A 15,700-nucleotide genomic window follows, 5' to 3' on the forward strand; every position below is an offset into this window, starting at 1 on the left:
AAATGACTATATATAATAAAGAGGATGAAATTTACAAATAGTGTTGATTGAAAAAAAGGTAAATATAAATAGTAACTGGTTTATATTTCTCTCTGTAGCAAGTCTAAATAGAGGTATAGTCTTTACCAAACTGAAACTTGTCCTTGCTTCCAATGTACTGTAAGCCAAATTCTGAGACACTGGTTTTGATGCAAAGAAAGCTTTATTATGAGACATTAGCCCAAGGAGAAGGCAGGGAATCATTCTCAAAGCTGCCTTCCTCTGTTGGTCCTAGGCACAGCTTATATACATGAGAGGAAGGTAATGTTTCTTGAAAACTTGGTGTGGTGTCCTTGAAACAGTCTGGAGGTAAGCATTCTTCTGGACAATGTGGCAATATTAGGATCTGGTATGATCAGATATGTCAAGATAAATACTACTGTCCAGCCCTCCACGGGTTTCTACAATTAGTGGGTAAACAGAGAGTAACGGTAAAAATGGCAAAGCTGATGATTGTGCATGATGTTAAGAGGTGTATAAACCACAATAAGTAGGGAACAAAACAGAACATGGAGCCAAGTTAATAATACAACTAATACAACTATCGTTCTGCTTATGCTTTCAAAACAGGTCCAGGAACCTGGCACCTGCTTCAAATCCCCATTCTTATTTTATAATTCCTCAATCATGGGGAATAGAAATAATGACTGCTCTAGCTGCTTCCTGCTTCTAAGAGGTGAAGAGCAATAGCCTGGAGAGTGGAAGTGGGAAAACTGCCCTCAAAAATATTCTGGAGTGTCTGGGCACAGGGCTTGGACCTTGCTTTTGAATGTTACTGTTTCTTGGGGAGATTTTCCTGAGGTCACAGAAGCTGGCAGAGTAGTATGCTGTCTTATTTTTATTTCTTCGTTTTTTTCTGTTTTCTGGACTTAATCCCATTTATTAGAAACCTTAAAAGCATTCCCTACCAATGCCAAAGTAGCCATCACTAGAGCTATCTCTATTTTATGTAATTTCTTTTGAATATCTGGAACACTTTGCTAATACAAGTCATATTTATCACTTTTAAGTTTTCAGGTGCTTCAGGATCAATGTCAGCATATTGATGGTGTGCTTGATTGAGTCATTCAAGAAAAGATGAGGGGTCTTCTTGAAGCATCTGATTAACTTGTTGAATCTTGTTTAGATTCTATTGTCTAGGTACTCCTGTTTTTATTCCTACCAGGATAGATTCTCGATACTTTTGGAGTCTGGGAAGTCCTTCTGCATTATATCATGATTGGGGTCACAGGTTGGCTGCTTGTCTGGTTGCTCTGATGCCTCTGGCCTGGCAGGATAGTTTGGAGCTAGTAGATGAATCCCAGGTTTGTTCAAGTTAAAAGAATGGGGAAAAAATGGGAAACCTTTATTGGGAGAGTCATAGACAGATACTCGAACAACCCAGGAGAATTTATGATCTAGTCAGTTGTTTAGGTGAAGAACAAACATGTGAAGACAATCAGAATTAGAATTTAACATTCAGACATTCAGAAATGTGTGTTATTGAAATATAATTTTTTCTATCTAAATTTACCCTCATTTTTATTGAAGGTAACCAGATTGAGACTAGTATGTTTGCAAAATAAATCCGGTTTTAACAAACTTGGCTTAACTACTTACATAAGCCCAACAAGAATCATGATCAGCCACACAGGTTCTTTTAAACCTGCTTTGCTAGATCTATTCATAAGGAATATCAGATTGAAATTTTAATAGTCTTTTGAGACCCAAAGCCAAGTCAAATACTTGCCATTTGATTTGTCTGCAGTACCTGTAGCTTTGGATTATTTCCTCTCTTCTCGAAGTCCCCCAAATATCCTGAGGTTCCTGCACCTACCAGCATGAAACATTCTCTACTCTCCCAGTAAGGCTCCTGAGAACTCCATAAGCAAGATATCAGGCTTACATTTCTAAGGGGCTCACTGGCACTATAAAGTCAACCTTAGTTCATTAAAGCTGTCTGGTCATATGTGAGTTTATGCATGCCCCCTCCCAAATATGGCATTCTAGGTAAAGCCTTCATAAAATAACCAATGTTTCCAATGTTTTGTTACAAGGAGAACAGATGTTATTGAACTTATGGAAATAACTATAATTTTCAGAAAAGAAGGAATACCGACTCTGAGTTTCTGATTTCTGGAGGGTTCAGGTAGGGAGAAAAAGTGAATTTGTTCACAAAGGCATATTTTATCAAATCTCTGTAAATCATAGATCTCTTAGGAGAGAGTTGTCTTAAATCTGGAAGAGCAAACAGTAGAGAAAGAATAATGTTTCAAACAAGACTCATAAAAGCTAAAACTCCAAAAGACATGTCCATTTTCATTAAACCAACAAACTCAAGCTTTAATTTAACAGAGATTATTCCAGATTATATGAACCAGAGAAGCATTTGAATTAGTTTCTATCTTTGCGTGGTAGGATGCCCCATTCTTGTAAGTGCTTGTCTTGAACTAAATAGGGCTCTTTTATCATTAACATTAGTAATACCATCCAGAAGTAGATAATGCCATATTACCAGACACAAACAAAAGACTGTACAGTAAAGATTTGTATTTTTCCTTGACCAATAACCTTATGGAAATTGTGAGCTAGATTTTTTTTAAAGTAGGTTCCACACTGGGCATGGACCCCAATGCAGAGATTGAACTCACATCCCGGAAATCAATACCTGACCTGATACAAGAGTCAGATGCTTAACTGACTGAGCTACCCAGGTGCCCTTTGGGCTAGATTTTGAGAAGGGTGTTTTTCTATCTGTTTATGCTTTTAAAAGGCCTCTTTTCTCTTCCCTTTTCTTTTTTCAGTCTTAGGCATGGAGAATGATTTTGATAAGTTGTTCCCAGAGAGGTTGAGGACTTTGAATTGTTTCTGGGGAAGTATTGCTATATTGCAAAAAACTGTTCCAGTTTTATTGTGGCCAAGCTAAAAGAATATCATTCTTTTCTTTTTGTTCATAGAAGTGTAACTAAAACAAGGCCAGATTTGCATAATGCAACCCAAACTGCTACATTCTAGATTGAATTGATGTTTCCCATAATGCAGGTAAGACAAACAGACAAGACAGACAGGACTAGCAATATGAGTGCCGTAGGAGAAAAACCTAAGCAAATGATCCATCAAAAAAAGAAACTCAGGATGGTTTTATGACTGTTTAATCTTGTAATATGTGAGGGCCCTTCTTTAAAGGTCTTCTTAGGAAAGGTTCCTAAGAGAGGAAATACAGTTGCTGATTGTGTTCTCTAAAACTCACCCTCAACAACAGAAGTTCTCCCAGAGCTCATGGAAAGTGTCATTCCTTCACTTAAAACTTGGCCTTGAGAAGAGGCCAGTGCAGGTCTAGATGGCAGCCAGGGGAATTCCCTTGGATTCAATGGTGATCCACGATCCTGTGGAAAATTCCCATGAAGTCACTCTTGTGGCCAAGACTTGCCTGCCTCAGACACAAACCTCCTGGCTGGCTCACCAAATTTGTTCAGGAACTCAAACTTGTCTGTGCACCCAAGGCGCAGTCAGTTAATGTCTGCGATCCCAATTTTGAAGGAAAGACAGCTTTATTATCAGAAGGGCAGTCCATTGAGAAGGGCGGGGATTTCCAAAGCCAACATGCCCAGTTGAGCCTAGAGACAGCTTATATACATGAAAGGAGGGTAATGGGTTTTTTGAAAACTTGTAAGGGATGGAGAGGTGGTGGAGAGAGGATGCTTGAAGCAATATGGAGGGAAGCATTCTTCTGAACAATGAGGCACTACTCGAGATCTGGTATGATCAGATATGTCAAGACAAATGTTACTGACTAGTCCTCATTATGTTTCTATAATCAGTGAGTAAATAGAGAAGAGGGATGAAAAAGGCAAAGTTAATGGTTAATCATGCATGAGATTAAGAGGTGCATAAACCATAATTAAGGAACAAAACAATGTGGATAAAGTTAACAATGCAATTAGTAAAATGATAACTCTGCTATGATTTTTCAATAGTCCAGGAACCAAGTGTCTGGCCTCACTTTGGGTATATAGAATAGTGTCCCCTCAAACTCATGTCTACCTGGAAATTAAGAGTATGACCTTGGACATGGGGTATTGGCAGATGTAATTAGGGTAAGGATCTTAATGAGATCATATTGCATTAGTGTTGATTTTACACTTCTGCCTACAGAAATGGGAAAGAAAAAATTTGTCATTTTAAACCATAATGCCTGTGGTAATTTATTATGGTAGCCCTAGAAAACTAATACAAACACAAAACTAACTTCTCCTATGAGAAAAAATTAAATGTACAATACACATTTACACCATGAAATTAATAGAAAATCAGAATTTTGGATGATGCAAATTGGTGACAAGAACATGGCAATATAGGGCTCCTTGTGCAGTATTAGTGAGAGGGTAAACCAGGTTGCAGAGGAATTTGGCATTATTAAGTGAAATTAAATACATACATACACAAATGCCAAGCCATTTGTCTCCCTCACACATGGGTGCTTAGAAAGTGGCACCTATCCCTGTGAGGGCAAATGGTGCAAAGTGTGGCCGTTGTGGACGGACCTATCTCTGAGGCTCAACACACCTCCATTGTTTCCTGCCTCACAGGTCCCACTCAGGTACTAGTACCATTTCAGTCACCGGCCAGCCCCTGCAGAGAGTGTAAATTGTCTCTTTGGGGATCTTGAGGGGATAGCCTTCTGGAGCAGCCCTTCCTGGAAAGACTCCTGGCTATGCCTAGAGGGGAGAGGCCAGTGATTGCATGTGGAAGAGGCCCAAAACAGAAGGGAGCAGTAGGCTAGATGCCTGCACTGTTACCTGTTTCCACTAATTTGGGGGAGAATGCCTCTCTGGCCATCCTCCCCCAGCAGCTGCAGTGAGCTATTACCTCCTCTAAGAGCTCTGTCTCCCACAGGCATCCTTTCAACCCCTCTGTGCTCTCAACTCTGACAGGAAGTCCCCTCAAGCAGCTACCTCAGTGATCATGGTCAGGGTGGGGACCTTGCCTGTGTCCCCAAAGCCTAGACTAAGCATCGGGCACACTGAAGATGAGACACAGAGAGGTTAAGCAATTTTCAAAGATCACAGATCACTAAGGCAGCCCACTTGCTATTTTCCCTTGGGTTTTGAGGTTCATTTTAATTAGTAAAAATTTTTGCTTTACTCTCTTGAATATGAACTTTCAGGGAAACTTGGCACAGATATGCAATATGGTAAAGCAAAAATAACCTGTCTTGAGACTGTTTGAAATCATCCAAAACTAAAACAACACTCAATCATAATGCCTAGAAAAATTTGTCACATAGTAGGAATTAAATGTTGAATAAATGAATAAATAAAAGAAATTTTCTCATTATGTGACAAATGAATGCAAATCCATAAAAGAAGTATTGGAACCATATAGTGTTAATGAGAGAAAATTAATTAAATACTATTATTTAATTGATTGATGTGTTCTCTATTATTGAGTGATGTGTTATCAGTCACACAACGAAAGTTCCTCTGTATAAGAATTTTAACCCTCTCAATTCCCCACCAATCTAACACTAACATACTCTATAGTTAATGTTAAATTTCATACAAAGTAGTAAAAAATTAGTTTTGAGGTGTTATATGTCCTCAGTGATGTTTTTGTTTAAACCTGAGTCCTCTGTATTATTTACCCATTGACCCTGCTATGTGCTAGTGTCATTCCAAGTTCAAGTTTTTATTGCATTCATTTGTTTTTTTTTTTTTTTTTGTCAATGCTACCAGCAAAGTACTTCTTGAGGCTTGCAGTGGTGTCTCATTTGTCTTATTCTCACTAGATCATTGCACAGTCTCAGGGCAGATACATCTTAATCCATTGATGAGTTAGTAAATCATTAGATGAATATCTAAAAGATTTAAAAGGAATCTATTATATCTTCATTTTCAAATGGTGTGACAGTGAAATGATCAGTACATTTCAGAGTACAATAGTGGCATGAGATTAGAATGACAAAGAAAAAAGGAAATGGAATAGAGGTGTTATAGCAAAAATTGTACTTTGGTAGCTAATATAGTTGCAAGATTCCCAATAGAAATGCAGATTCCCAATTTATATAATGATATCAGATGTCTTAACCTTCTTTATTATTTTTTTTTGCTACAACTTAACATATTATTCAGACAGGCATGGTTATGAAAGTTATTTCTTCTGCACATATATAGAATTCCTTTTTAATAGTAATTTTAGCATTATCTTCTCTTAGTGACAGTAGCAGAGATTCCATCATAATAACTGTCATTTCAAGTAACATTTAATGAGCTCCTGGGTTATACTAGTTATCATGGTCAGTAATGAGGTGCAATGGATAAGCCGTGCTCCCTGATTTTTCAAGTGTAATTATTTAGGCATTTCTAGATAAAGACATGCAAACTGATACTACAATTTAACGGATGTCGTTAGTTTTTATTTTTATCTTTTTAATAAATAAAGGAATGTGGGATCCCATTTCTGATGTGAGCAGGATTATGAGCAGGTAACCCACAGAGATCAGATCACCAGAGCATGCACCTACATGGAGAACGAGGAACCCTCATGAAACAGTTGAGTTAGCGAAAGTGAGTTTATGGAAAGCAGCAGTAGCAAACGCATGAATAAGTGTTGGTGTTCTTCAGTGACTGAAAGCAGTGGCAGATTTGGCATAAGAATACTATTTTTTATATAGGCTGGAATAGAGAGTTGAAGGCAAGGAGATCCATCCTAAAGATTTTTGAGAAGGAAGTTCATGATAGGAACAACAGTAAAAGTTGTCAAAGTTGTCAAAATCTTAAAAATATTAAGAATGTTTCTCTGGGATAGTTAATATAAAAAGATTAGAGTAGAAGGAAATGTGGAAACTTTAAATACATGGAAGCCTATTTGAGATAACCACATGGGACTCTAGGAGAAGGACTGGAGGTGAGTGTTCCAGTTTGATGTGTATCAGACAGTTTCCCAAATGTCCTGGTTCAGTAGACATTTCATTCTCCTTGCAATTTTGGTCTATGATTGGGGAAGGACTCAGCTGAGCAGTTCATGTCTGAGCCACAAAGGGTCAGCTTATTTTAGAGTTGAGCTCACCTTGGACTTGGAAAACTCATTTACAGGATGGCTTCTTCACTCATTTGTCTGGCATCTGTACTGTAAATCCTGACAGGGGGAGACATGGTCACAGTGCAGAAAAATATGTAGAATAGAAGATTTTGATTTTAAACATCTTTGGAAAATAAGATCAGCAATAAGAAGATAGGCTTAATTGTAGCCCAAAATCATACCTACATTGTATGTGTGAAGGCTATTGAAGCAGAAGAATAATAGGGAATATCATCAATAAAGAGATGGAAAAAATAAAAAGCAGAAATATGAGGAAAAAAAGTACAATAACAGAAATGAAACATTCTCTAGGGGGGCACAACTGCAGTTTTGGTTGTCAGAAGAAATACCAGTGAACTTGAGGAAAGTTTATTGAGTTTCTCCAATCTGAGGAACAGAAAGAAAAACTGAATCCAAAGTAAAGAACTGGAATTTAGAGATCTGTGGGGCACCATAGAAAGTAGCATACAAAGTATACACATACATATATTAGTATATATAGTGTGTATATATGTTTTATATATGTATATAAAATATATTCAAATTTACCCTTTCAGTTTTCCTCCCAATCTGTCTACAAATACAGTATTTATGATCTTATATAATGGCAACTTTATCCTTGGAGTTTCTTAGGCTACAATACTTGGAATCATGCTTGACTTCTCTATTATAATTGCAACCTATAATAATCTTCAGGTAGTCCTGTTAGCTCTAATTTCAAAATGTATCAGGAGTCTGACTGCTTCTGTCTTTAGTGTACATTTGTGGAATGAGCCGTCATCAGAGCTGGTCTGAATTAGTGAACTTGCTCCTTCTCTGGCCTCCTAGCTTCCATCCTGGTGTTTTCCAACAGGAGCAGTTAGAGCTGTTCTAACACCTGTCCACTACTCAAAACTCACACTCACCACTTCACTCAGAAGAGAAAGCCATGTGCTGGTAGTGTCTTACAGGGCCCTATAGGACTTATGCCCTACCCACAATTGCTTGTCATCCCAACCACTCTCCATCTTACTCCACTTCAGTCCCTTGTTTAACAACCTCAGGCAGCAGCCACCTGAGTTCTCTGCACTGGCTGTTCTCTCTCTGTTTTGCTTTTCCCAGATGTACACATAGATACTCCCATGTCCTCCTTTAAGTCTTTGGTCAAAAGTCACCTTCTCAGTGAAACCTATTCTTAACATCCTATTTAAAAAGAAAACTCTGGGATTCCCACTATCTCTTATCCTGCTTGATTTTTTCCATAGCATTATTGTAAATTACCATCTTGTTTTTGATTATGTATCTGCATTTTCTGTGAGAATGTAAATACTGTGAGGGAGACAATGGTCAATTTCATTCATCAATGCTTTGGAGAATGTGGACTACATATATAGTGTGGTGTCCTTTTTTTAAAAACAAAACACCATGAACTTTTCTTAATGTATTGAAATGTGTGTTGAAAACATTATTTTTGTTATTATATTTTATCACATTGATCATTCATTTTATGTATTTGGGCAAAATGAAATGGTTATATTTTTCATATATTAATCCAACTCTATAGTAGACATCTTTATCACAGAAATACTAGGTAGAGGTCTACTGGCATTTTTCAGGGAGCCCAATTTATATCTCCCAAGTGTCTGTCCAAAAGTTGTACTGACTTACATTCCTCTTAACAGTGAGGGAGTTGGCCTTACACAGCTTAAGAATATAGATTCTATAGAGCCCATGCACCTGCTTAGAACATCAACTCTGCTACTGGCAGTGTGTGTCCAGACACATTAGCCTCAGTCTTCTCATTTATAAATCAGTAATGATGGTGTTTCTCTCATTAGATTGTTGTGAAGATTAATTGAAAGAATCAACCCGACATAGCACCGGCATAGAGGAAGTCCTCAAGAGATGTCAGGTGTTATTTAAATTTGTATTGTTACTTTTATTGAAATTATCCATTTTCTTTAGACCTGACCATGAGTTTGATGTATTTATTCCAAAACTAACATATGGATAAAAGTATGCCTTGTTAAGTTTTATTTATTGAGAATAACTTTCTAATGTTTATTGGCCTATTAATCCTTTTCCTTTTAAAAAAATTATTTTCCTAAATTCTTTCCTCTTCTTTCTCTTCAGGTTTCCTTCACTTACTGATTTATAAATACTTTTTCTGTGTAAAGTATATTAGGGCTTTGTCATTAGGGCTAAAATAGCCACACTGGAACTTTGTATAAATTAGAAAAGAAGTGCGTCCAAGGGGAAAGTCCTGGCCTGTTTAGGATATATTGTTTGTTGGATGGTTGGGGCACAGGCTGGATGTCAGCCCTGATGGGCCCTTTGTCTAGTAGGCCTTGAACACTTAAAGTCTACACAACTCTAAGTAGTGACTTTGTGGGTCTCAAGATTGGAAATCAAGTTTACAAATTTGTGGTTGGATTTACACTGTTCTTTTTGTGGTGCTTCCTAAAATACAAGTTTTTAAAAATATTTACATATTTTTGTGTATTGTTATTTTACTTTCTGAATTTTTCTATTACTGGCTTGATAGTTATGGTATCTGTCAGGGTTTTCAGGAAAGAGAAGAGGAAAGGGACAGAGAGAGACAGAGACATAGAAAGAAAGGGAGAGATTTATTACAAGAAATGGCTCATGTGTTTTTCAGAGCCCTGCAAGTCTGAACTCTGCTGTGTGGACTGGAAGGCCTGAGTCCCAGGAGAGTTGATGGTACAGATGAAATCAAAGACCATGTACTGGAGAGTTCTTTTTTGCTTGGGAAGGTGAGTCTTTTTGTTCTATTCAGGCCTTTGGCTGATTGGATAAGGCCCACCTATCTTATGAAGGAAAATATACTCAGAGTTCACCTGTTTCAACTTTAATTTCATCCAAAAACACTCTCCCAAGTTGACACTTGAAATTAGTCATCATGTTTAGCCAACATTTCCCTACCTCTATGCAAATATTCACTTGTTTTAGCTGTCATAAGCTTCTCCATTATTCTTGGCTTGACATAGTTTATTTGTACCTAAATAATGACTATATATCAAATACAAATAACATTGATACACAAAGTTTACTTCTACAATTTTTCTTTATCATTTATGGTTTGTGTGCTTTAAGTAAAGAAACAACTTAGAAAAGTTTTGTGATTCTTTTTAAGTGAAATAAACTACCTAAAGCCAAGATAGAAAATACTTTATACTATACCCAGATACTGAATTGGCAGTGAAATGTCTTATAATTGCAATTGTGCTTACATACCTAATATGGAATTGATGTGATGTCAATAGTTGTAAATGTGATTATCATTCATCAGAACATTCAAGATATTTGTAATCAGCATGCAGCCTTTAGCTGAAGGGCCTGAATTAACTTCAAAATGATTTGGGGAGGTAAGTGGATAGCAATTATAAATAATGTGCAAAGTAGCCTGGACACCAGGAGATTTCATTATTCATAACTATATGAATCTGAAGAAAGCAAATATTTTGGCACATACCAATGTGATGTCCCAAAGTATTGTGCTTGATCAAAGTTACATAGAATAATGTGCAAGGTTGTCAGATTTTCAGTATATTTTAAAATGTAACTTGTTAACCTATTGTCTAAAGGAAAAGTATATTTTACAGTGTATTAACTAGATAAAGATACATTTATCCTGCTTAAACTATTAAAATAATTGTACCTGTGTTCATAGAATCTGACATCTTTAAAATCTTTCTAACTTTGTCACTCAGGGAAATGAACGTGACTTATTAGCAAAAATTTCCACTTGAACATATTCCTCAAGCTCCATTATGGTAATTGGCTCTCAATGTCCCATCTTTAAGGGATTCTTAATTTGATGGGAGAGAGAATATAGATATTTCTATCTAAAGTCCAAAGAAGACTCATATCTGAAGTCCTCTAACTTCTTAAAGTGATGATTTTCTGAAACTGTTTTCCAGGAGGAGGAGAAAGAACTTTTTAAATCCTCTACAAAATAAAAAACACATACGTTTTCAAAAGTTCTGTTCAGGGAGAGGGGGTAGGTTTATGGACATTGGGGAGGGTATGTGCTATGGTGAGTGCTGTGAAGTGTGTAAACCTGGTGATTCACAGACCTGTACCCCTGGGGATAAAAATACATTATATGTTTATAAAAATCCAAAAATTAATAAAAAATAAGTTCTCTTCAGGTATAGATTTGAAATATAAGTTGAGGGACTGGCAGCACCAGCAGTGAGCATCTAACTCCAGGTTAGTAAACAGTCTTTGATAGACATTTAGTGAATGTGTGTCTGAACATACAAGTCAACTAGAGACCAATTCATTCCATTACTTTTTACATTAAAATCATTGGAGGAAATAACATTAACTTGTCAGGTAAAATCAAATTTTGTCATTGTTATATTTGTTTCCTAAGTAGCATTTGCAGGTATACAAAATCAATCTCATTTGTTTCTGATTATAAATTTAATATTTTAAAAACCTCTAAAATGCCTTTGTAAATCATGAAGTGTTTTCTGAAATCAGAGCCCTATTTAAGTTCATTTAGTCGCACTTCTTTAGACAGCCATTTTTACAAGAGCTTGATTGACATAATTTACATACCACAACATTCACTCATTACCACTGTATAATAAAGTGACTTATAGTACATTTACAGAATTGTGCAACTATCATGAATATCTAATTTTAGAGCATCTTTAATTCAATAGCAAGTAAAAAGATTTCTTTGTTTTTTGTTTCCTGAGTTTTCCATTTGATTGTTTTGAGTTTCCACCCATTTAATTTCTAAAACACACTAAGTGAAACTGAGTTATGTTTTAGGTTAACATGTGAAAAATTTTGTGGCCATAGAGGAAAAGTATACCAATAAAGAACAGCCATTATGGTCTGTAATAATGTATGCTAGCTAGTGTCAGTGTCATCTAACAAAACTTGTGAAGACATCCTGAATTATGATTATATCCATTGTGCACACAGCACTGTTTAACTTCAGATATATAATCCCATTCTAAAGAAGGATAGCACCTATTCCTAAGAAGTCTTGCAATTAAATCTTTTAATATAATCCATTTATAAAAGTTTAAGAGGAACAAAAGAATCTGAATCTCTGTTATCCTTACAAAAACCTGGTTGAGACTGGTGCTATTCAAGTTCACTGAAACAGGTATAATAAAAATGAATTCCTTTAGATTTTTTATTCTATCACAGTATCATGTTCACATCATTAGAATATTTCAGATCTGGGACATGTAACTTTAGCTCCCATAAGAAGCCTTCCCAAACTATTACTCCATGTTATAGTCTTCAATTTTGTAAAGGGCTAACATAATAAAAGTTCATACAAAGGACAGTTCTCCATCATTTGTGAAATTACTCATGAAGAATTCTGTTCAATGTCTTTATAAAAACGTTTATACAATATCTTACTCTTAGTGAGAAAACTGGGGTACCACCTAATTACTCATGATAAACTAATAATGAAACCTATCCTTCCCATCCCCGTTCTTCTGCAAGTTCAGCACTACATTCATAACTCAAATGCTGAACTTATCAGTACTCATGTATACTGTGAAAGCTAGCCCCTGCCCAAATTATTGGATAGGTTTTATGCTCTGGCTCATGTTGAGAGGTTTTGGGAAATATTTCTTTCATTGAAGCCATTCTAAAATATTTTCATAAGTAATTTATACACAAGAAGTCTACAAATGAATTGGATCATTGGCTTTTTAATCTCAAACCTAACTGATCAATAGAGATGACAAGAGCAGTAATAAAAATGTGGAATCAGGGGAACTGTATGAGCCTTGGGTTAATTGATTTATTTCCTTTCGTACTGATGGCTTTATTAACTGAATTAAGTGAGAATGGAAAACTGTCAGTGTTTCATAGACATGGTCTGAATGAGTGAGCTTGTGAATGAACAAATGAATATGGAAGGAGGAGATAGTTCCACTATTATCAAAAGTCCGTGAAGGAGACTGGGGTGTCTGGAGTGTGAAGATTTCAAAGCAAGCATTGTGGAAACAGGCTGCATAACTCAATAAATTTGTTTAAAAATCATTATGTTTTACACTTAAAATAGGTGAATTTTGGTAGGTAGGTACACTTTATCTTAATAAACTGGATAGTAAAAAATTTTAAAAAGCATGATTTTAAGCAGCCTTAACATGGGAGACAAGCAAACTGTTGTTGGGCTTGACTTTAATCGTTTTTGTATTGTATTTTATATATGGCTTACAAATTAAAATTATATTCAGATGAAATTTAGGTGATCACTTTCATGTGCTTGGCAGTTGACAGGCCCTTTCATGCCCACCTCTTTTCTTTATATAGATTCAGGACACAATCTGAAACTTGAGATAATGGAGCTGCATAATTATTCCTTGTGCCAGAATTTGTGTTTTATGGACTCTGCACTTCACAACACCTCCAGCACTTTTTCTTTATATTTTTCTCTGGGATCTATGTGGACACTGTGCTGGGTAACCTGATCTTTGTGGTCAGTGTAATTTCTGACTCCCATTTGCACTCCTCTCCTATCCACTTCCTGCTGGGAGATCTATCTTTCTTAGATATGTGGCTAGCCTCAGTTGCCACCCCTAAGATGATCAGGGACTTTCTTAGTGATCGAAAGCTCATCTCCTTTGGAGGATGTATGGCTCAATTTTTCTTCTTGCACTTTGTAGGTGGGGCTGACATAGTACTTCTGATTTCCATGGCCTATGACAGATATGCAAACCTTTGCATTACATGACCATGATGACCCGGCAGACTTGCATGGGGCTGGTGTTGGTTTCATGGGTCATTGGATTTGTGCACTCCATCAGTCAAGTAGCCTTTACTGTGAATTTACCTTACTGTGGCCCCAATGAGGTAGACAGCTTCTTCGTGACCTTCCTCTCGTGATCAAGCTTGCCTGCATAGACAGCTATGTCTTAGGTATACATATGATATCAGACAGTGGGTTGCTGTCCATGAACTGTTTTGTGTTCCTCTTGGTCTCTTACACTGTTATCCTCATCACTGCCTAACAGCGTGCTGCTGGTGGTGTATACAAAGCACTCTCTACTTGCTTTGCACAATCATGGTACTCACACTCTTCTTTGGGCTCTGCATTTTCATTTACATGTGGCCTTTCAGTCAGTTCTCTGTGGACAAGCTCCTGTCTGCGTTTTATACCATTTTTACTTCACTCTTGAACCACCCCCCTTATCTACACAATGAGAAATAAAGAGATGAAAACCGCTATGAAGAAACTGGGTAACCAACACATGACTTCTCACTGAATTCCAGCTTTCCTTGGACCTACGTGTTCTTACTCATTCAGCGGATATCCTTTCCTTAATAGGATTCTGCGTAAAGATTTCATTCTGATGTTTTATTGATATAATTTGTATTGTGTTATATTATAGAGAAATAGTTGTGGATTACAACAAAAATCATGTGTATAGTTTTATTCTACATAAATTTATACTTTAAATAAAATTTTATCATATAACTATAGTATTGCTACCTTATAATGTAAGATATATATTACATTATAGTTATAGTTTTATCATATTTTATGTGTAATTTATCAATATAATTTAATGACATTGTAATATCATATTAGTATAATGGTATAGTAGTTACTATATAATATATATAACTTTATGTAAACAGACATACATGTACATACACATTCAATCCACACATTCGCTTTGGAATGGACTTGGCAATTTTCTTTCTCTCTTTGTTAAACTGAATTTCTCTTATAGTTTATTTTGCCTAAAATATGTATACAAATTGCATTTTAATTTCCTAATCATAGTTCAGTATAGGAAGAGCTGTCACTTCATGGGCATTCAAGACATGAGATACTCAGCAGAAGGAAGTTAGTCTGAGAATAAAATGCCCTATGAATCTTTCTCTGGTTTTCAAAGTCTGTGAGGAAGAAAAAGACATGAAATCCTATTGATTTAAAAAAACACATTTTTCTTGAGACTAGGTATTATGCTTAATCTTTTTATTGAAAAAGTTAATGTATGCCAGTGAAATTCAATTATAGAAGTTACTTTCCACGTGAGAAAAACCTGTATTTTATGGCTCAGTATTTCATGGTGTAAATTAAGCTATTGGTTGCTACTTAATATGAATTAGGAAATTAATCAGGTTTTACCCACAGACTTTAAAAAACACCACATCTACACTGTATCTTACTGAATTGATTCTGTCCCTTGTGGATCTATTAAGAATTGTGTTTGAGTACCACAGAGTCAAATCTTATTCTAAGTTTTTAAATGTCTTTGCATCCTAAAAGGACAATCATAAGCAAGAGTTAACTTTTGTATTAACTAAACTAATCATCAAAGAATTCAATTCATTTTCTTGTATGTTGATTCTGAAATGTAAAACAAAAGGAGATAATTGAGCAATGACTGGTTTACTTGAGTAACCGAATGAAACTTCCAATAATTTTGGACAATGTTTTCAATAAGAGGTATGCTCCTGGGTTCTTATGGCTTCTTATATGACTGTAACCTCACACATTTTCATAAACACTAAAAGAATACAGATTTAAAACTGCCTTGGGATAAATTTCTCAAGAGTCCTCTTGCTTGCTATTACAATACTACTGTGTTGTGATTTTACAGACTTT

At 36.0% G+C, this 15,700-nt stretch overlaps 1 pseudogene; it reads left to right on the forward strand.

Annotated features, from left to right (window-relative positions):
* Window positions 1-13,444: 13,444 nt before the first annotated feature.
* On the forward strand, window positions 13,445-14,348 carry LOC116867453 (annotated as a pseudogene).
* Window positions 14,349-15,700: the final 1,352 nt, after the last annotated feature.

Source organism: Lontra canadensis, unplaced genomic scaffold (assembly GCF_010015895.1).
Source record: "Lontra canadensis isolate GAN:19392208 unplaced genomic scaffold, GSC_riverotter_1.0 scaffold12, whole genome shotgun sequence".
Taxonomy (NCBI): Eukaryota; Metazoa; Chordata; class Mammalia; order Carnivora; family Mustelidae; genus Lontra; species Lontra canadensis.